Source organism: Castor canadensis, chromosome 3 (assembly GCF_047511655.1).
Source record: "Castor canadensis chromosome 3, mCasCan1.hap1v2, whole genome shotgun sequence".
Classification (NCBI taxonomy): Eukaryota; Metazoa; Chordata; class Mammalia; order Rodentia; family Castoridae; genus Castor; species Castor canadensis.
Window position 1 is genome coordinate 102,704,123 of NC_133388.1, and position 22,582 is coordinate 102,726,704.

The 22,582-nt window shown below is 41.9% G+C and overlaps 1 long non-coding RNA gene across 1 annotated transcript in view; it reads right to left on the bottom strand.

The window, feature by feature from the left end:
• The window catches only part of LOC141421323 (uncharacterized), a 207,875-nt gene extending 186,473 nt beyond the window's left edge, over positions 1-21,402 (bottom strand). The window contains exon 1 of the long non-coding RNA XR_012445919.1: positions 21,194-21,402. This is a non-coding gene — a long non-coding RNA (uncharacterized lncRNA). The remainder of the gene's footprint in view (positions 1-21,193) is intronic.
• Between the last annotated feature and the right edge of the window lie 1,180 nt (positions 21,403-22,582).

Below are 22,582 nucleotides of genomic sequence, written 5' to 3' on the forward strand. Positions count from 1 at the left end.
CTACTGGAATCTACTGTTTATGTATTTATCCCTAATTTCTAGCTTAACGCTTATTTCCAAAAGGCAAAGCAGGAGCAGGTGTCCATCTAGTTCAAGGTCCACCCCAGATACTGTCCATAGTGTCCTGGAGCTCACCTGAGGTTGCCACCTCTGCCCTCTCCCTGCTTGCAAAACTAGATTAGAGTCCAAACTATTTTCACAGGGAAGACTTTGGAACAACCTCCAAGAGATCTACCATAGCCTTTCTGAGCCCCTCTGGTTGCCTGTGAAATTTGAGATCTTTTAAATCATTCTTGGTAATTCCCATCCTCCTTTTCAACCTAGATTTTATCAATTAAGGTCCTCTCTAACAATAAACCAATTGCCATATCTCAGATTAGATATTCCTAAAACTATCTAAATCATTCTGCAAATGTCTCTCTATCCAGTCAGGTCTTTGAAAAAAATCTAACAATGGCAGTCAGTTCAGAAAAAGACCAGGGCTTCAGATCAACAGACAGGACTTCCTGTTCTGAAGGAGGTTTACCCTGAGTCTTAGAGGTTTCTGGAAGGTCAGGAGGGAAGAGAGTGGACCAGAGGACAAAACAGGGGCAAAAGGAAACGGCATATGGGATGCAGAAGGAAACAGTAGGAGAAAGGCTATCAGACAAAATTTGTGAGTTATGAGGATCTGAAAAACCCAATTTTTTAAGTTTTCCACATGTTTCTTTTGCCTGAGTGAAGGAATCTCTTAAGGAAGAAATTTTGGCAGTTAAAATGGTCTTTGTTTTGATCTAGTGATGTGGCATTCTCATATTAATTAAAGAATGGAGGCTACTGAAGTTTAAAACTTTGGTCCTTTTTTTTTCTAAGATGTATCTCCAATAAACTTTCTTGGTCATATCAAGTTTCACAAACAACTTAGTGAAACTATGCCACTTAGAAAGATTAGCACACTATTTGGGATAATAGTATGAACATGTTATTCATGAAACAAGAGTCCAGATTAGACTTACATTTAGATTGGAACAAATCCATGAGAGTGTAGGGAAAACTTGTCCAAAAATGTTGCTTCTGTACCCCATATCCCAGACTCCCCTCCCCTCAACCTAGCAGATAGCCATTCAACTCCAAACCACATATAAGACTTGTGACCTTGGAAGAATGGAGAGATTTTTCTGAGGCCATGTCTCCCAGACTGCCTCTGCCTGACAGAAGACAAAACTGAGGAAAGTTCTCCAACAGTGTTGATGAATGACATTTGGACCAAATGTGGTCCAAAGGATACTGGTCCCAAAACAAAATCTCAGAACTTCTCAACCCCCAGGACTGAGGAATGGTTTCAATGGAGGGACAATAAAAACAACAGGGACAGAAATAGACACAAATAGTGTTAATAAGGAGGTTGAACATGTAGCTCAGTTGTAGAGCCTTTGCCTAGGATTTGCAAGGCTTTGGGTTTTGTCCTCACCACCACAAAATAATAATAATTATTAACAATAATGAGGTAAGTTTCCACCAATGGCAAACATTTCTCAAATCTGCTCATCCAGCCAACAGATATCTCAAAAGCATCCTTGCTCCTAGGAGACAAAATAAACTCAGCCCTGAGAGTCCATCAAAGGAGCTCTGTGTTCCCCACTGTACAGAGCCACCTACCCCTGCCTTGCAGTCAGGAGTCCCAGGCCCAGCAGGATTCAGAGCAGGGCACTGTGTCCCAGTCAAGGACCAGACAACCAGACCTCTGACACTGTTGAAGCCTGGCTCCCCAAACATCACCAACTCAACCCATTAGCACAGAGCTGAGTTCATGACACACCACAGTGAGGGGGAACAACACCTCCTGAAACTTAATCAGGGGCTAGAACAGAAAAGAGCAGGTCAGAGTTAAAGCAGACTCAGCTGAGATGGGGTAAAAATCAAGACACAATCATCTAAGACAGGAGGAAACAGCAAGGCAAGAACTTGGAGACAGAGATTCCTTTGGGTCTTAGAGAATACACTATCTATGAAACTTTCCATTGAAGATTTGATGGGTCTCAGAAGTTCCTATAATGAACAAACTGTCTACCTAGACAGGAGATTCCCAGACAAAGGAAATGATGCTTGTCAAACCAAAGGAATAGCATAAGGCCAAGGTAATGTAGGGAGAGAGGTGTGACATTGGTTTTCAGGGTCAAAGTGTCTAGGCAGAGTGTGGAGGGTAAAGGTTCTGAGCAGGAAATTACCATAAAGGACAATATAATAAATAATTAAAGTATTAATGTGTAATAGGAATTTAAAAATTAAGTTCTAGAAAAATTTATGTCAACATGAGTATCGGCAAAATAAAATTAATTAATGGACTTTTATTGAGTACCTACTCACAGCCAACAATTTCACAAATTTTCTCATGTATTACTCACAATGATTAAGTGTGGTGAGGACTGTTATCCTCATTTTTGGAAGCTGGAGTGATGGAACACACAAAGTTTAAGTAAGTTGTCCCAGGTCGTGTACCCTCGATTTTGATCCAGGATGTCTGATGCTAAGGTGGCATGGTTCACTCCACTACATGGCTTCAAAACATAGGGAAATTCCTAAAAGGAAAGAGCAAGCACACACATGGAGCAGTATGCACCCCAACCAGGAGGCCTCCGGAAGTCATCACTTACCACTCTAGTTTAAGTTCAGGCTCCCTCTTTTCTCCTGTCCCCCTTTCCTCTGGACTGAATGCAGCTTTGCTAATGCCCTGCATTTGAGGAATCAGAGACGTGAGGAGAAGCTGCGTCCTCCTGAGCTGTTTGCTCTCTGCCACCTATGCCAGTGCAGAGTGGAGTCTTCGGATGGAAGTCCTCTCTGGTCCTTATGGGCTATGGGGTTGCCCTTGCATCTCACAGGAGCTGCTTTTTCCAGCAGCACAGTGGTCAACTGCAGGGGAGAAGGAGCTTCCTCCTTGGTTTTGACTCCACTGTAGCCATCAGAAGACCAGTGGAAACAAGGTATGGGAGACTATGCAGGTGATTCCTGGACACCCTTAGGAAAAGCAGAAGAAAAGCCTTCAAAGGTAGTTGTCTTCTCTTGAGTTTTCCATGTATGTCTGAACTGGGGCCCAACAAAAGAAAGAATATGAGAGTTGGGGGCCATGAAGGGCCTTGTCTGCAGATACTGCACTGACCAAGAAGACACATGAATAAACTCCATCCTATGATGCAGGAAGTATCTGTGGAAGCTGGGATACTATTCAATAAACTCTTGCTTTTCCTGTGCTCACAGCCAATCTCTTTCAGAAGACTATAAAAATCTATAAGCTACCATTACCATCACTTTAGTGATAAGGAATACAAGATTTGAGAAAGCCAAGCACTTCACCCTTATGTTGCTGATTTCAAGGAAAGTTTATACAATGTTTTGGTCAGGAATAGGGCCACGTGTTACTTCTTCCCTCAGCAAATTGTCACAAATGAACCTCTGAGGTGCCAACGTTCCACATTCAGCCCCTGTTGAGAGCCCCTGGGCATCATGGCCTGAAGGCAAATGAGGGAACACAGAGCTAAAGAAGGAGGGAGCTACTGGCTCATTAGCCACAAAATCAAGGGAAGCCTCACAAGGGAATGGCTCTTTGTACTAGAGCACCACAGATGGCTGGCAATGGATCACAAAGACTGAGAAGAGAGGAATGATCTCATGGGTCAGCTTCAGGAACATTATAATGACATGACATCACTTATGAAGCACTGGGAACCAAGAGATTAACCCTGTGGCCTCATGTAGTTCTTACTAAGTACATACTAAATGCCTACTGGTGGGGCAGAATCACTTATGGATTTTCATTTATGGAAACCTTATTAAATTACCACTGGCCACATATGTAACTTGTAGGGGAAAGGCAAAGATTTGAACCTGCATCTTCCTGCATCTAAAGCCATATCCTTTTCCCTAGGCCAAGCTGCCTTCCATTCTAGTCCTCAGTCAACAGGGCCCAACCTCTCACAGGCTTGGCATGAAGCCAGGCAGGGCCACTGGAGAGAGGACTCTCCTTTAGGGTGGGTGGCCTCAATCAGAGCCTCTGTCAACTGATTCACTGGTGAGCAAGAAAGTCTGCCTCTGCACTGGATACAGTGTTATTTTATTTTTATAACTCTATATGATCACTATTGTTAGCCCCAAGGCTTGGTAGGGTTAGTGTAGGAGAAAGCATTAAGTGCCTTCAGTAGTCAGTATGCCTTGCCAAGCCACTCTTTTTTTTTTTTTTTTAATTTTGAGAAATAGTGTGTTTCCTATCTTTTTTTTTTTTATTCATATGTGCATACAAGGCTTGGGTCATTTCTCCCCCCTGCCCCCACCCCCCCCCTTACCACCCACTCCGCCCCCTCCCTCTCACCCCCACCCCCTCAATATCCAGCAGAAACTATTTTGCCCTTATTTCTAATTTTGTTGTAGAGAGAGTATAAGCAATAATAGGAAGGAACAAGGGTTTTTGCTGGTTGAGATAAGGATAGCTATACAGGGCATTGACTCACATTGATTTCCTGTGCGTGGGTGTTACCTTCTAGGTTAATTCTTTTTGATCTAACCTTTTCTCTAGTTTCTGGTCCCCTTTTCTTATTGGCCTCAGTTGCTTTTAAGGTATCTGCTTTAGTTTCTCTGCGTTAAGGGCAACAAATGCCAGCTAATTTTTTAGGTGTCTTACCTATCTCACCCCTCCCTTGTGTGCTAAAGCTTTTATCATGTGCTCAAAGTCCAATCCACTTGTGTTTGCCCTTGATCTAGTGTCCACATATGAGGGAGAACATATGATTTTTGGTCTTTTGGGCCAGGCTAACCTCACTCAGAATGATGTTCTCCAATTCCATCCACTTACTAGCGAATGATAACATTTCGTTCTTCTTCATGGCTGCATAAAATTCCATTGTGTATAGATACCACATTTTCTTAATCCATTCGTCAGTGGTGAGGCATCTTGGCTGTTTCCATAACTTGGCTATTGCAAATAGTGCCGCAATAAACATGGGTGTGCAGGTGCCTCTGGAGTAACCTGTGTCACAGTCTTTTGGGTATATCCCCAAGAGTGGTATTACTGGATCAAATGGTAGATCGATGTCTAGCTTTTTAAGTAGCCTCCAAATTTTTTTCCAGAGTGGTTGTACTAGTTTACATTCCCACCAACAGTGTATGAGGGTTCCTTTTTCCCCGCATCCTCGCCAACACCTGTTGGTGGTGGTGTTGCTGATGATGGCTATTCTAACAGGGGTGAGGTGGAATCTTAGCGTGGTTTTAATTTGCATTTCCTTTATTGCTAGAGATGGTAAGCATTTTTTCATGTGTTTTTTGGCCATTTGAATTTCTTCTTTTGAGAAAGTTCTGTTTAGTTCACTTGCCCATTTCTTTATTGGTTCATTAGTTTTGGGAGAATTTAGTTTTTTAAGTTCCCTGTATATTCTGGTTATCAGTCCTTTGTCTGATGTATAGTTGGCAAATATTTTCTCCCACTCTGTGGGTGTTCTCTTCAGTTTAGAGACCATATCTTTTGATGAACAGAAGCTTTTTAGTTTTATGAGGTCCCATTTATCTATGCTATCTCTTAGTTGCTGTGCTGCTGGGGTTCCATTGAGAAAGTTCTTACCTATACCTACTAACTCCAGAGTATTTCCTACTCTTTCCTTTATCAACTTTAGAGTTTGTGGTCTGATATTAAGATCCTTGATCCATTTTGAGTTAACGCCAAGCCACTCTTGGAGAAATTAGGGCCCGCGGCAGGTCCTGCCCTTGCCTTTGGATGCAGATCACCCGAGGTGCAGGGAGGCAGTATTTAATGTTCCTGCTGAGCTGATCAACTGGCTCATCTCAGCTACTGGGGCTATACACCATCAAAACAACCTTAAATTCTCTTGTTTGGTTTAAAAGGCACCTACGCTTTTCTTGCCCAAAAGGAAAACTAGTTCATCAACCCTTTCTTCCACTTCTCACCTTCCCAGAGGCAGATGAAATGCTAAATTCTTGACAGTTTAAAACTGTTTTTACCTCTAAGCTAGTGAGGAAAAGTTTGGAACAAGTGAAATATACTCCCCAGTTTTTTAATCCTATTCTAGCTCTTGTTGAACCATGTCCAGTCATGGTGGCTGTGCCTCAAGGCTGATGGGACCCTAGCAGGATGAGGTCTTTAAATTTAAAGGAGGCTCTTGGGACATATATGAAAAGCTATGGTAAATACTTGTCTGTGCAGCATGTGACATTGTTACTATTTCACGTCCCCCTGCTTCTATGAGACTTTGTTTTTTCTGCTCTGTAGACAGTATTAGTTCAGTAGTTCCCTGACCTCAAAAGTAATGTTCCTGAAAGAATAATAAGATGGCCTTACTAATAAAGAAAACCTGTTCCATTGCAGCTCAAGCTTGCCTTTCACTAAGTGACTTGGAAACAATGTGCTTTCATTTCTGTGGCTTATTCCCAGTGAAATGAAGGATTGCTCAAGCGCCATTTTTGTCTCAAAGTCCCTTTCCTGATTTAATTCATTTACAAGGGAGAAAAGGCATGAAAATGAATCCAAGGACAACGCAGAAAAAAGAATTTGTGCTTCAGTGAAAAACGAGGCATTGTCTATACCACAGTCTTCCAGCTGGTCTGCCTTTTACCCTGTTTGCTGGTATCAAGCTATTTTGCACATCTTTGAAAGCTACAGGTGAGGGATGGATATGCAAACATGTCTTCTTCTGGAGAATTTCAACTCACTTCACTGTTTCTGTGGGGAAAGATCAGTTCCAAGGATGGGGATGCAGCTCATAGACAGACCATTTGCCTAGCAAGCAGGAGGCCCTGGGTTCCATCCCCAGTTCTACAAAACTAATTAATTAATTATTAACTAATTAATTTCTATCTCCATTTGCAACTCAGTTCATTAACTCTGTATAAACGTGTGCTTTTGCTTTTCTTTGGGCTGGTGTTAACATATGTCTGGTTCCCTTGTGAACTAAAAAGTAAAACAAAATCTTCACCAAGTAAAACAAAATCTTCACCATGCATTGAGTTCTGTCTGCATGAGAATGACACTTTCACTTATTTTCTGAAAATTATCATTTAACAAAGATACACCCAGACAGTGGCCACCTGCTGTCTTTGCCCTTGGCTGGTACCCTTATGTGCACAGCTAGCATGAAGTTACTCATCTCTCATCTGCACTTTCCAAATTCTTCTGGGTGCCCTTCTATCTGACCTAAGCTGTCCATAATGCCTCATCCATGTCATTTGATGGCTATTATAAGTGGCTTTCCCTGGTTATGCTGTGTACTTAGTGAATTAACTATAACGTATAGGCACCAACAGGCTGGACTGTGCCCAACCATACTTCCTGCAGAGTACTGCTTTTGGATGATAGGACTATGGAATCAAGGCCTTGGTTCTTCTAGTGAAAAAAGAAAGTATGGAAATAGTATAAAACATTTTAAGACTTTCGTGGGAAGTTGTCTAAATCAGTAATACAGTTATAGCATTAGGGCTTTAAGAAATGTCTTATTCTAAATGTTCTCTTAAATAATAACATGAGGCCGCACACTGGTGGCTCATGCATAATCCTAGCTACTCAGGAGGTAGGGATCAGGAGGATTCCAGTTCGCAGCCAGCTCAACCAAATAGCTATCTTGAAAAATCCCCAACACAAAAAAGGACTGGCAGAGTGGCTCAAGTGGTAAAGTGCCTGCCTAGCAAGTGTGTGGCCCTGAGTTAAAACCCCAGTGCCACCAAAATAATAATAATAATAATAATAATAATAATATGGAGTGCTTTCACAAGTGAAAAAGTCTCCAATATGTTTTTTTTTCCTTAAAGAAAACACATCTATAAGATAAAACCTAGAGGCCTTCAAGTATACATTTAAAGCGTCATATTATTAAAGGTTCTCAGGCAGATTCAGTATCTCACTGGGGAACCAACTCATTGAAAGCAATTTTCACTCTGACAAATCACAGGAATGTAGTTGGCTTAGCTTTTATAGAATAGATGGAAAATATTATTGAAGTAAACTGAAGATTAAAAATGAAAGTAGTTATTCCTGCATTGTATGGCCAAGAATCTCATTTACCCCCTATAAGATTTTTACATAGCTGAAAAAATATCAAAATGAAAATTGGGGAAGGAAATATGAATTATCTCCTAAAAACTTCACAGTGAATACCAGCAGGGACGATGACTAACTAAATTTCAACTCTTTCCCTGAGTGGCAAAGACGGCCTTCATCACCTTTTTAAAAACCAGTTTGCTGAAAACATGAATCTTTTTTGAAACAATATATTGAAATGAGTGGCAAATTTGTAGTAAGTCTTCTAGAAATATCCATATTATCAGGAAATCCTTTGGCAAGAAAATACAGGTAAAACAATCCCCTTTTTATAAGTAACTGTGCCCCTCTGTACAATATGTCATTAAATTAAAACAAAAATATAATCAAGAAGCAAAGAAACATGTTTCTGTCACTATTAAAAATGTCTGGATGCTAAACAAGCCAGCAGTGGAACAAAGTTCAAACAGACTTTGCAAAAAGCAAGAGGAAATCCATGAATCGACTAATAGCATATTTTTTAAAACAAATTGCTCACTCCCAAGGGCAGGAATGTAGCTTGCTGTTACAGCACTTCCTAAAACTTTAAGTAATCACAATTAAAGAATTTCAAATAAAACAGATATTGCCTCCTGTTTGCTCATCTACTTCATCCACAACTCAAATCTTCCTTCTCTAAATTAACACACCAAGTGTCCCCAACAGCTGGGTCTCTAAGCAGAGTCCCAGACTGAAAGCAAAGTCAGCCATTGCTGTCTTGTATACAGGGAAAAAGCAGTGTTCATGAAGTTGGAAGGAAGTATGGAAAGTATGCCTGCATTGTCCTGTGACATGCTCTCCACTAGGAAGCGATGCTGCCTCCCACCCTTGTCCCTTACCTGCCGTACCTCCACCCCGGTTTGCACATTTCTCACTCACTGCCTGCCTGTGCTCACCTGTTCAAATCAGACTAAGAACACTCACTTGCAGGCTGGTCCACACAGGGATGCCCAGAAGCACAGCAGACACACCACTAGGGTGTGGAAGGAGACATTAGAACTTTAACTCACATTTATGTTTATTAAAATAAGAAACAGAGCTTTCTTAATATTCAAAAAATGGTTAATGTAGGACATACATATTTATATTACACCTTTGAAGAAAAAATGTATATCATAACATTAGATAACATTCACTGAGCTATTATGAACCAAGCTCTTCACCTGGGTTCTCCAATAGAAGCCTCACAACAGCCCTAGGGATGGGGTGACCACGTAATTTACTGTCCAAATCACAGTCCCAAAGGAGTGGAAGGGGTACCCTTCCAGGAACCACACATGGCAGCAGGTACAATACACTGGCTTAGAGTCCACTCCAGCCATACTGCACAGCTGTGCAGTGTCCAAGCACTGAAAACACACCTCCAAGGTCATGGTGTGAGGCTGTGGTACACACTGAATAGAACCAGGAAGCAGTGATCCAAGGCTGGGCTCATAGTCACACTGCCTTGCTGCATGACAGACACCCAAATAAATCACTGAGCTACTTTCCTGATGAAGGGCCAAGATAAAAGCCATGTATAAAGACAAAATGGATAAGGCCCTTCTCTCTGCTCCTGCAAGTCCACCCCAAGCACACCTGCAAACCCAGGAGAGGAACACAAGTACCCCAGTAGGACTGCCAGAGGAGAGGAGAGGAAGGCAGGCTTATCAGGACCCAAAAGGACCACTCAGTACCAAGCCTTGGTCTCTGCCCACAGAGGAAGGCCCCCAGGGGTGGTCTCCAACCCCACCCAGCTCCAGCAGGCACTCAGGTGGTGCATCCTCCAAGTGGAACCAGGCTCCTCCAACAATGTCATGTGAGCCACCAGCAGGAGCACAGTGGAACCCCACCAGATATAAATGTCACATATATAGAGAGTAATAACTAGTAGCTAGAGGATCTCCTTCATGTTGAGCCCAAGACACCCTTTCCTGCCAAGACACAAGAACCAGAAAAGTGACCGCCCATACCCGCCCACCACTCCAGCAAGCAGCTAGTGACAGAGGCTGTTTGCAAAGGGCCTGGGGTTCTCCTCCCCTGTGCAGAGACCTGGGAAGCTAGAGCACATGTGCATGGATCCAGCCATACCACTCTCCCACTGACAGATGCCTGGACAGGGGCATCAGTACAAACCCTTGGGATCCCCAAGGAACCAAAAAAAAAACTGAAGCAACACAGCAAAACACTGAAAATTAATTGCTTTTGAACCACAATCCACAAAATAGTCCAGGATGGTGTGCTAACCCTAAATAGGGATTTAAGCAGTGCCCAGAGACTCCTGACATAATAGACAAAATGCCCAGCATACAACTAAAAATCAGCTGTCATAACAAGAACCAGGAAAATCACAACGTGGAGGATTAAAAGACAATAAAACTGATGCCAAGAGTAAGACCAATCCAATGTTGAAATTACTGGAAGGGATTTTAAAGTAGAAGAAACAAAAATGTTTCAACAATCAATTAAAAAATTGAAACAAAAAAAGTAAATTTTAGAAAATAAATACAATTTATTTCCATTGCCAAATGGGGATTACAGAACTAAATACACACTAATAGATATAAAAATGTGCTTGATATACTTAGTGATATATCAAAGGTGAAGCAGATCAAAGCAATAAACTGTAGGACAGAACAAAAGAATTCACCCATTACATACAACACAGATGTTTTTTAATTTTTAAAATATATTTATTTTTATTGTTGTGCTTGGCGGGGGTACATTGTGGCATTTACAAAGATTCTTACAAGATACCAAATATATCATATTTGAATTCACCCCCTCCATCATTCTCCTTTGTCTTCCCTCCCCCCATTCCTGGAATAGTTTCAACAGGTCTTACTTTTCCATTAACAACACAGGTTTTAAAAACTGACCAGAGCATCGGGCATCTCTGAGACAAAAGCTCCAACATTCTTATCATTGGAGTCCTGAAACAAAAAGAGAAGTATAAGGCTGAATGTGTATGGAAAAAAATGGTAGCTGAAAACTTCACTAATCAGCCAAAAAACAGATTAAAAAGCTGAACAAGAACTTGAGGTGTGGCTCAAGTGGTAGAGCATCTGCTTTGCAAATGAGAAGCCCTGAGTGCAAACCCCTAGCCCCCACCAAAAAAAAGGTGAACAAAACCTAAATGATACTTTTAAAGCATAGAAAGAGAAGAATTCTTAGAATTCTATATCCAGCAAAACTATCCTGCAATGAAGGAAAAATAAAATATTCTAGATGCCAAAACTAAGTAATTTGTCATTAGCAAAGAGCCAGAGGACCACTCAGTGCCAAGTCTTGGTTTAAACATTGTCTAAAGAAAGAAACAGAAAAGAAATAATAGAAGAAAGAATTTGGGAGAATCAGGAAAGAAGGAACAATGGAAAGAATACACATGGATACATACAGACAATACACTATTCTTTTCCTTGTGAGTTTTATAAATTATATTTGAAAACTGGGCCAAAAACTCTATCTTCTGACTTACAAGAAAATGACATTTTAAGGGGGGAAGCTGGGGTCCCCAAAGGAGAAGTGCGGGTTCCTTACTGTACTGAAAGTGGTCAGATAGTGGTATCCGTCAACTGTGATAAGTCACATATGTATATCCTGAAATCCAGATTAATCACTACAAAAATTACCTAAAGAGATACACTAAAATGTATCTAAAATGTATCTAAAATGATACTAAAATGTAATGAAAAACCAAGTTGGAATCCTAAAGCTGTATCAAATAACCCAGAGAAAAGAAAGCAGAACAGAGGATCAAGAGCCTACTTAAACAAAAAATGAAATGAGGCTAGGGGTGTGGCTTAGGCAGTAGAGCACTTGCCTAGCAAGTGCAAAGCCCTGAGTTCAAACCCCAGTACCACAATAAATAAATAAATAAAATGGCACATTTAAGTATTAATATACCACATTAGTCACCTTAACTGTAAATTATCTACACATACCAATCAGAAATGTAAATTGGCAGAATATATAAAGAAAAATGACCCAACTAAGTGCTGCTTACAAAAAGTTCTTTCCTATACAATGAGATAGGCAGATTAAAAACAAAAGTGCAGAAGTTGATATACTGTATAAATACTAATTTTTAAAGTCCCAGGGTAGCTTTATTGATATTGATAAAGTAGACTTCAGAGCAATTAAATTCCTAGCGGAAAAGAGGGATATTCTATATTGATAAAGTATCAGTCCACCAGGCTGAAAGTGATCCTAATTGTGTGTGCAATGAATGGCAGAGTCTCAAAAAAAAGGAAGCAACTTCTGATAGAACTGAAAAGAGAAATGCATAAATCCACAAATGCACTGATGGTTTCAATAGCCCATTTGGACAGTCGACAGTGCTTCTAAACACAAATAGAGGCAACCAATGGGATTTAACTGACATGCATAGAACACCCTACAACACAACAGCAGAATATAAGTCATTTCAAGCACATATGGCATGTCAGACAATAAAACAAAGATCAACAAATTTGGAAACATAAAACCATACAGAGTCCTCAACCACAATGGACTCAAAACACAAATCAATCATAAGGAGATATTAGGAAAAATCTCCAAAAAAAATCTAAATAATTCATGCGTCAAAGGGAAATCTCAAAGGTAACTTAAGGAAAAATGCAGAGCAGAACAAAAATGAACATGATATATCAAAATATGTAGGGTGCAGTTAAAGCAGTTACAAGAAGTAAATTTACAGTAGTAAGAATGCCTATACTAGAAATAAGGAAGTGTTTACATTTCTACCTGAAAAAGCTAAGAAAAAAGGGACAAAATTAACTTAAAGAAACCAGAAGGCAAGAAATAATATAAGAGCAGAACTCAATGAACTGAAAATAGGAAAATCAAAGACAAAAAATAAATGAAGCCAAAGCTAGTTCTATGAAAAATTAATATAATTGACAAAGTAATAGAAGAATAACAAAAATAAAAAGTGTGGAGACATGAATTTATTAAGAATGAAACTGGTGGTGTCTGTACTGATCCTGCAGTAATTAAAAAGGTAAAAGTTAATACTATGAACAAAATTACATTTGCAAATTCTCAACCATAGAAGAAAATGACCAGTTCTTCAAAAACCACAAACTACCAAAACTACAAGGTAAAATAATCTGAATAGTTCTGTAAGTATTAAAGAAATTAAATTCATAATTAAAAAGCTACCAAAAATGTAATCTTTATGACAGATGGTTTCACTGAACTAAAAATTGCACCAAACAGAGAAAAATTGAAAGTAATCTTATAGTCTCCTCCATAAAAATGAAAGGGGAGCAGACACTTCCCAATAATGTAAACAGGATTCTGTAACCAAAATCAAGCAAAGAAGGGGAAAGGAAGGAGGGAGGGGCAGAATGGGAGGAAGGGAGAAAGAAAGGAAGGAAGGAAAACTATAAAATCAGATCATTTTATACATAAAATGAACTTACATGCAAAATCCTCATAAAATGTTAGCAAATCAAGTTAACAGTACATTAAAAGAATTACACACCATGACCAAGTGGAATTGTTGCAGGTGTGCAGAGTTAATTCAGCATATTTTAAATTCAGTAAGGAAATAAGAAAAGCCATATTAATTGATACAGAGACAGCATTTGGCAAAATCTAACACTCACTCACAACAAAAGTAGGCATTAGAAATAGAGGGAAACTAGCTCAACTTGTGTATCTTCTAACAAAAATTCTACAGCTAACATTATACTTAGTGGTGAAACAGCGTTTCCCCTGCAGTGAGGTTCTGCCACTTCAATTCAACCTAGTACTAGGTCTATCCACTACAAAAGAAAGGAAAAGAAATAAAGGACACACATATTGAAAGGAAGAGCTAAAACCTGCTTGATCTGTACATTGTATTGATTATGTAGAAAATTCCAAAGAAGGACTGAAGGCATGGGAGAGTGCCTGCCTAGCAAGTGTGAAGCTCTGAGTTCAAATCTTAGTATTTACCAAAAGAGAGAGAGAGAGAGAAAATAAAACCCCGAAGAATTTACACAGAAAACTCCAAGAGCAATGAATAAGTTCAGTAAGGCCACCGGATGCAAGATAAGCCCACAAACACCCCTTGCATTTCTACGTGTGACGATGAACATGCAGTGACTAAAGTTATGCTCTCATACAATTATAATCACACCAAAGAAACTGACACGTTTAGATATATGTTGAACAAAGCATATACAGGACCTCTATGCTGCAAATTATAAAATGTTGATGGAAAAAATAAAAAAGACATAAATAAATGAAGAGACATATCTGTTAATAGAGTGGAAAACTCAACATTAACAACAAAGTCAAATCTCTTAAAATGGGTCTGTAAGCTAAAGACAATTCTCTCCAAAGCCAGCAAGTTCACGAGGCTTGCCAGTGTAGAGGTACTGGGGTTTGAACACAGGGCCTTGTGCTTGGTAAGCAGGGCACCCTACCACTTAAGCCATGTCTTCAAGCCCTTTTTGCTTTAGCGGGGGGTCTTATGTTTTTTGCCCAGGCCAGCCTGGACCTCAATCTTCCTACTTTATACCTTTGGCATAGCCGGGATGACAGGTGGCCAGCTTTTATTGGTTCAGATTGGATCTCACAAACTTTTTGCCCTGGCTGCCCTCAAACCACAATCCCTTGGCTCTCTGTCTCCCAAGTTGCTAAGATTTCAAGTTGTGTGAGTCACCACACCCTACCTTTTTCTTTTCTTTCTTCGTAGATTCCGATTAACTCGTAAAACCTGTCTGGAAAGCACAGGCAAAAGCAAAATAGCCTTGTAAAGAAACAAGGTGGAAGGAAGTTCTGTACTTGCTCTCAAGTCTTACACAAGATGGTGTATCCTGCGGTGAGACCCAGCCCCACAGATCAATGAGGCAGAGTAGGGAACCCTAAAGCAGACTCAGACAATTTTCTTATTTCACTGTTTTTACATTTACTCACATGAGTACACATTGTTTGGGCTCAACAAATATTCTTAATAGTTTTACAAAGGTGAAAAAGTAATACAATGAGGAAAGGCTAGGCTGGGAATGGTGGGGCAAGCCTATAATCCCAAGAGGGGTTATAGGAGGAAGAGGCAGGAGAACCAGCCTGGACGAAGTTAGAGAAATTATCTCAAGAAAACCCAAAAGGGCTGGCGGGGGGAAGGGGGATGGCTCAAGCGGTAGAGTGCTTGCCTGGCATGTGTGAGGCCTGAGTTCAATCCTAGTACCGTACACACACAAATAAAAACCTCGTATACAAAAATTAATTCTAACCTAACCATAGACTTGTAAAATGTAGAATTATAGTCGTACTTTCAGGAAAGGAAATAAGAAAAAATCTTCAAGATCTAAGATTAGACAAAGGATTCTTTAGCTGGAAGTGTGGCTAAAGTGGCAGAGCACCTGCCAAGCAAGACCAAAGCCTTGAGTCCAAATCCCAGTACAACCAAAAAAAAAAAAGATTTGAAACCCAAAACCTACCCATAAAGGGAAATATTGAAAAATGAGATCTCATTAAAATGCCCAAGTGAAAAGGACAACACCAGCTACAGATGGGGAGAAACTATTGGCAAACCTCACATCTGACAAAGGACTAGTATCTAGAATATATAAAGAATCCTAAAAACTCTACATTAGAGAAATTCAATTATAAAATGAGCAAGAGACATAGAGATATTCCACTGAAGAAGATATAATATACATAAGGCAAATAAGCACACACAAAAATATGTTCAACATCACTAGTCTTCAGGGAACTAAACATTAAGAGCATAATGGTGTCCACCACACACTTATCAGATTAACTAAAATGAAAACAAGTGACAGCAGAAATTCTGCCAAGGATGCAAAGATACTGGCTTGATCATACATTGGTAGGCATGTAAAAGCATACAGCCACTCCAGAGAAACTGCAATGTCTACAAGAAATTGAACCTTAAACTACCATACAACCCAGTAATAGTACTTTAAGACATGTAGCCCAGAAAACTATGTTCACATGAAAACCTGTGCATGAATGTTCATAGTAGCTGTACTTGTAATAGCCCCAAACTGGAAGCAACCCAAATGTCCTTCAGTGGGGGAAAGACCAGCTGTAATCCAGGCACACCCTGAAGTACAATTCAGCAATGAAAAGGAACAACTTGAATGAATCTCCAGGGAATTATGGCTGAGTGGAAAAGCTGATCCCCAAAATAGCACTGCATGGTTCTATTTATATTTCATTTTTATGGCAAAATTTTGGAATAGTAAAACAGATTGGCAGTGTCAAGGATTAGGACAAAAAAGGGAGGAAGGAAGTGTGGGAGGGAAGTAGGTATGGCTATAAAAGGATGTATAATTATACAGTGTATATGTGAAAACATTACACACGTGAAAAAATTACAAAGAATAAATACACACATGAAAATGAGTACCAATAAACCTGAGTGTGTATCAATATCCCAGTAGATCTTATACCATAGCTTTGTAAAAACCAAGAAACTTGGGTGAAGAGTACATAGGTTCTTCACATGTCTCACACTACCTGTAGATCTATTACAATCTGAACAACAATTTCAGGTAAATAAAAATCATGAGCTATGACTGAGGGAGTACTCTGAGCTGGGCTCTTTTCTGGTTCAGAATCCCCCCGCCAATACCACCACCATCAGAAGATGGGCTCCTGATCATCCTTTGGCCAGACCAGGTGAGACAGGATGGCATGGCTGACTGGGCACCACATCTGTTTCTACAGATCCAATAGATAAGACAGTGTTCAAAGCAAACATATCAGTCAGCCTCCAAAAGCCAGTACGCTCAGCCTGACATAGGACTGATATAAAACACAGGGTTTGAAATCAACAAGCTCTCACAAAACGCAAGGTGTATGGCTAGAATGCATGTTAGAGATCTTTTCAAGGACAAGAGAACAAAATGTCTTGTCTTTTATAGGTGGAAAGACAAAGGGCCAAACACAAAACCAAAGCACTGGGGAAGAAGGCTTCCTCCACAGATATCTACCAGTAACTGGCCCCAGGTGAGCCCCATAGGCATTATCTAATTTAACCTCAAGTAACCTGGCATGCAGATGTTCACATAGTAGAGATAAGGAAACAGTGGTGAGAGTGGTTTGAAGACTGAGTGCCCATGTTCTCTCTTCTGCTGTCTGTTTCCATGGGTACTTAAAATTTTTTTTTTTCAGAGTGGTTGTACTAGTCTACATTCCCACCAACAGTGTATGAGGGTTCCTTTTTCCCCACATCCTCACCAATACCTGTTGGTGGTGGTGTTGCTGATGATGGCTATTCTAACAGGGGTGAGGTGGAATCTTAGCGTGGTTTTAATTTGCATTTCCTTTATTGCTAGAGATGGTGAGCATTTTTTCATGTGTTTTTTGGCCATTTGAATTTCTTCTTTTGAGAAAGTTCTGTTTAGTTCACTTGCCCATTTCTTTATTGGTTCATTAGTTTTGGGAGAATTTAGTTTTTTAAGTTCCCTATATATTCTGGTTATCAGTCCTTTGTCTGATGTATAGCTGGCAAATATTTTCTCCCACTCTGTGGGTGTTCTCTTCAGTTTAGAGACCATTTCTTTTGATGAACAGAAGCTTTTGAGCTTTATGAGTTCCCATTTATCTATGCTATCTCTTAGTTGCTGTGCTGCTGGGGTTTCGTTGAGAAAGTTCTTACCTATACCTACTAACTCTGGAAAAAAATTTGGAGGCTACTTAAAAAGCTAGATATTGATCTACCATTTGATCCAGTAATACCACTCTTGGGGATATACCCAAAAGACTGTGACACAGGTTACTCCAGAGGCACCTGCACACCCATGTTTATTGCAGCACTATTCACAATAGCCAAGTTATGGAAACAGCCAAGATGCCCCACTACTGACGAATGGATTAAGAAAATGTGGTATCTATACACAATGGAATTTTATGCAGCCATGAAGAAGAACGAAATGTTATCATTCGCTGGTAAATGGATGGAATTGGAGAACATCATTCTGAGTGAGGTTAGCCTGGCCTAAAAGACCAAAAATCATATGTTCTCCCTCATATGTGGACATTAGATCAAGGGCAAACACAACAAGTGGATTGGACTTTGAGCACATGATAAAAACGAGAGCACACAAGGGAGGGGAGAGGATAGGTAAGACACCTAAAAAATTAGCTAGCATTTGTTGCCCTTAACGCAGAGAAACTAAAGCAGATACCTTAAAAGCAACTGAGGTCAATAGGAAAAGGGGACCAGGAACTAGAGAAAAGGGTAGATCAAAAAGAATTAACCTAGAAGGTAACACCCACGCACAGGAAATCAATGTGAGTCAATGCCCTGTATAGCTATCCTTATCTCAACCAGCAAAAACCCTTGTTCCTTCCTATTATTGCTTATACTCTCTCTACAACAAAATTAGAAATAAGGGCAAAATAGTGTCTGCTGAATATTGAGGCGGTGGAGGGGAGAGGGAGGGGGTGGAGTGGGTGGTAAGGGAGGGGGTAGGGGCAGGGGGGAGAAAGACCCAAGCCTTGTATGCACATATGAATAATAAAAGAAAAAAAAATTTTTTTTTATTGATGTCAAGTCAGGGACAGTTGCTCTGAACTCCTGAGCTCTTGGGGACACTGGGCTGGGACACTGGAGTGATCCAGAGCTTCCCTGGTTCATCCTACTGCCTCAACACAGACGGGAGCTCTGCAGTCATCCTCTCTTCGCCTTTGTAGGAATGGGAGATGGTGCAAAGTAAAACTCATTGTTACTGGTTTGCCCTATCTTATCAAACCACCAAGCAGATCTGTCAATTTGCTCAGTGGAAACTTAGTTTTTCCACCAGTTTTGGCCACAATTCTGGTACCTCCATCAAATACTACCTTTGAGAGGAAGAGAAGTGCCTTATTAACCTATACGTGCTGATAAATCCCAGCAGGAATGAGGGCTGGCTGTGAGCAACCCCTTCAGTAATACAGAACCTGCTCTGGCCTACAGTGACAGGGACATAGGGTTCTTTCCTCGTGAACGTGCTCCTAAGCGCAATAGTTGCCTGTGACTGGGCGCCTGGACAGAACTCACAGGCAGCCAGCCTCACGACTGGAGTCTCACACAGCCCGGCCTCCCCAGGCCCGCTGCATCCACTCAGGGCCAAGACTGCCCTCAGAGAAGCTCTGCCAGTGCCAGTGCCCGAGGAAGTTGCAGCCAGTAGAAATTTCTAGACGCGACAGTTTAAATGGTTTGAGACTGAGCTGGAAACGCATCCACATTTCATTTTAATTATCGGCGATGACAACACAGGCCTGCCGTCATTTTGAGTTTTCCCTCTCTACCGTCCATGTCAAAACGACTTTGTTATGGTTTTATCCTTCACTGATTTCTACTTTCATGAGCATTCAGAACCAAAACTCCTTAAGAGCTCGGGCCTGCAGTAGGAGGGAAGTCAATCAGCACAGTGAAGCAGGGAGACCCCCAGCCCGGGCCGCAAGCAGAGGCCATGTGGCCATGTGGAGGAGGCCATGGCCTCTGCTCGCTTAAAAGCAGAAGAGGAGAGGCGTCCAGCTCTTGAACGTAAGACGAAGGTCCTTGCACCTGGAGCCCTTCTGGGAACCCAGGAAGGAGCGGCATTCCTGGCTGGAGCTCAGTGACAGGAAGCAATACTACCAAAGCCTGGCAGTCGCTACCACCCTCTTCCCTGGGGAAAACCGAGTCCCAGCACTTTTGCAGCATGCCTGCCAGTGCTGGGGGGGGGGGGGGGGACGCCGGGGACGTGGAGCCTCCAGCACAGAAACTCACACATGCCTTTAGCACCACTAACAGAAAAGGCATCTTGTTTCCAATTTGGCTGTAGATAATGAAATTAGCCCCCGAATTACCATAAAGTGGAACAAGTAAACACCAAAGCGGCAGCTAGGGTTCCAGGCGCCCCCTCCCCCGCCCCGCAGAGCAATGTCTGTGGCTTCGGAGCTGTTTCGATTCAAAGCAACGCTTCTGTTTTTCTAAGTCGCTAGGCTGACCCCAAGCAGATAAAGAACACTCAATGACACATTCAGCAGAGCGGCTCTGTTTACATCAGGAAACTCGGCCGGGTGGGGACGGGGGACGGGGGACGGGGGACGAGGGCGGCCGGCGGAGGCGGCCCGGGCGCCGGCCTCCCTCGCGCTCGCCGCCGCGCTCGGCTGGCTCGGCCGCGCTGGCCCCTGGCGCTCACAGCTGACTCCATCCAGATGTGCGGCGGCTCCAGAGTGGCTGCTGCGCGCAGTAAATGGGCATCGGAGGCTCGTCAACCCAGCCAGAGCAATTGCGGTCTCGCGGGCCGCCCCGCTGGCACACGGAAGCGTGCGCTCCGGAGGGGACCGTGAGGGGCTGGGCAGGGCGCACCCCGGGCGCGGGGGAGGCGCGCTAATGACCGACCCGGGAAATGTTCCGAATACATTTGTACATTTCCTTGTAAATGTTTTACACTTTGAAAGAAAGGGGAATGCTGTATATCATTTGGAAATGTTGGCTGTCTATAGGTCCCTGTGGATATTACTGGGTTAGTACGACTTGTAACCAGAGCAAGAGAAACATTAAAAAAAGCTGGGAAACACTGCCAATTAGTCATTACAGGGAGATTGTAAAAACAAGAGAAAGAGAAAGAGGAGGGAGGAGAAGGAATCAAAGAAGAAGAAAATGCCCCCGGAAAAAAAAATTAAAAGAAACTAGATGCGTTTTTGTGGTGTTCTCGGAATAGAACAGGGTAGCGGAACAGCTGGGGGCCTTCTAATCAGGAGCGACCTGCAAACCAGCCAGTGCCCAGTGCAGCCCTGAGGGGCCCTGAGATTTCCCAAACTATACCTATTTACTGTCCCTGTAAAACTCGAGCTGGGTCAGCGGGCGTGCTTTGGAGCAGGACCCAATTGTGCAAAATCCAAGTCAGACATTTATTTCTGATCGCCTGCCGCCTACGCAGTCCTTGCTAGTGGAGTTGTAATAAAAAGAAGACAGGAACTTTTTTTTTTTTTTTAACAATCCCAAGTTCCCACCAACCATCTCTGGGCTCAAGCAGACTGTAGCCATGCTTGCTGAAACTGTTTTTAATTTTACAGTAATTCTGATGATTGAAATCTTTTTTCCCCCTTGCTTTTTGCCAGACCCAAAAAATCCAAGAACATGTAACATCACTATCTGAAATGGATCTGGGCGAGCCTCCACCCGGTCTTTCTTGAGTAACTCTATTGACCCATTTCAGGACTTACAGAAATACGATGTATGGCAATGTTAACGTTGCAGCAAAAGCCCAGGCTGGCCAATGCTTCTTCTAGGGAAGGACTGTGGTGGCCTGGAGCCTCCCGTGATGGGGGCAGGGTAGCAGAGGAAGCTGGGCCCACTCCCCAGGGTCTGGGAGGCAAATGTTGCTGGCTGGAGAAGAAGTGCTTATCTCAGCTTATCCCTCCCGTGAAGAGGGAGCCGGCTTCCAGCCAGGCCTGTTCTGCCCTCAGTGATTTTAGTCCCCACCTCCTGTGAGTCAGGAGGACAGCCACATGTGTCTCAGATCCAGTCCCTGGCAAGGGTACAACTTTGCTAATCAGCTGGGGTCCTTCTTGGTGTCTGGCCACAAGTCAGCAGATGCTCAACTCAGCTTTACCAGTACAGAATATCTTGCATAAGATCTGTTTCAAAAAACAATTATATGAGCAAATTATCTTGGCTTCTAACAACAGATTTTTAAAATCTAGTAGCAAGATCTCAAAAAACGATTAAACCACAAACACTATTTTAAAATAACATTAAAGCAAACAAGAGATGAAGAATTCTTATAGATCCATCAAGAACACATCCTACTCCCTGAGCCTGAAATTTCTTCACATCTGTGCAGTAGGGGAGGGTCTGTTTCTCAGGAATTGCCTCTGAACTTCAAGGACTGGGCTTGTTTATATCCAGGCCTTCTTCAGAGATAGAAACCAACACAGCAAAAGTTCCTTATCTGGCAGTGACTTTTTACCTTTGGAACACAGCACTTTGAAGTCTGTCAGTGGAAAGGTTACAATCAGAGACTGGAAAACCCTGTGACCTGGTTCCCTAAGCTACCCGCTCTCATTGCCCACACTCTGGGCTACGAGTAATGACAGGATTCCCAACCAATTCATCCTGTCTCTTCTGAACTCAGGACTCAAAAACAGCAGCCTGATGTTGCTAGCAAGCCTGCTCAGCTAATACGATTTCTACATTGCTCCTCACTGCCTCTCATCACTGTTCTGCCAGATGTCTTTCTTCCTGACCAGCTCATCCTAGTTGAACCCCATGTCTGAGAACCTGGACTTCTACTTCTCTCTACATACTGTATTCTTCAGCAGGTATCTCCCTACTGATGTTTAAACTAATGATTTAGGATCTAAAGTTGTAGCCTAGACATATTTCTCAAGTTCTAGGTGCATTCTTCCACTGAAACTAGACATTTCTACTTGAATTTCACACCATCCGTTGAAATTCAGTACATTGGCAAGGAAATGTATCCTCTTCCTTCTCAAACTGGACTCCTTGGTCCCCCTGTGTCTCCAGTGTCTACCAAAGATAACATCACGGTCCCTATCAGAAGCCCACATATACCCTCATAGTTTCTCTTCAACACATTCACTTCTAATCAC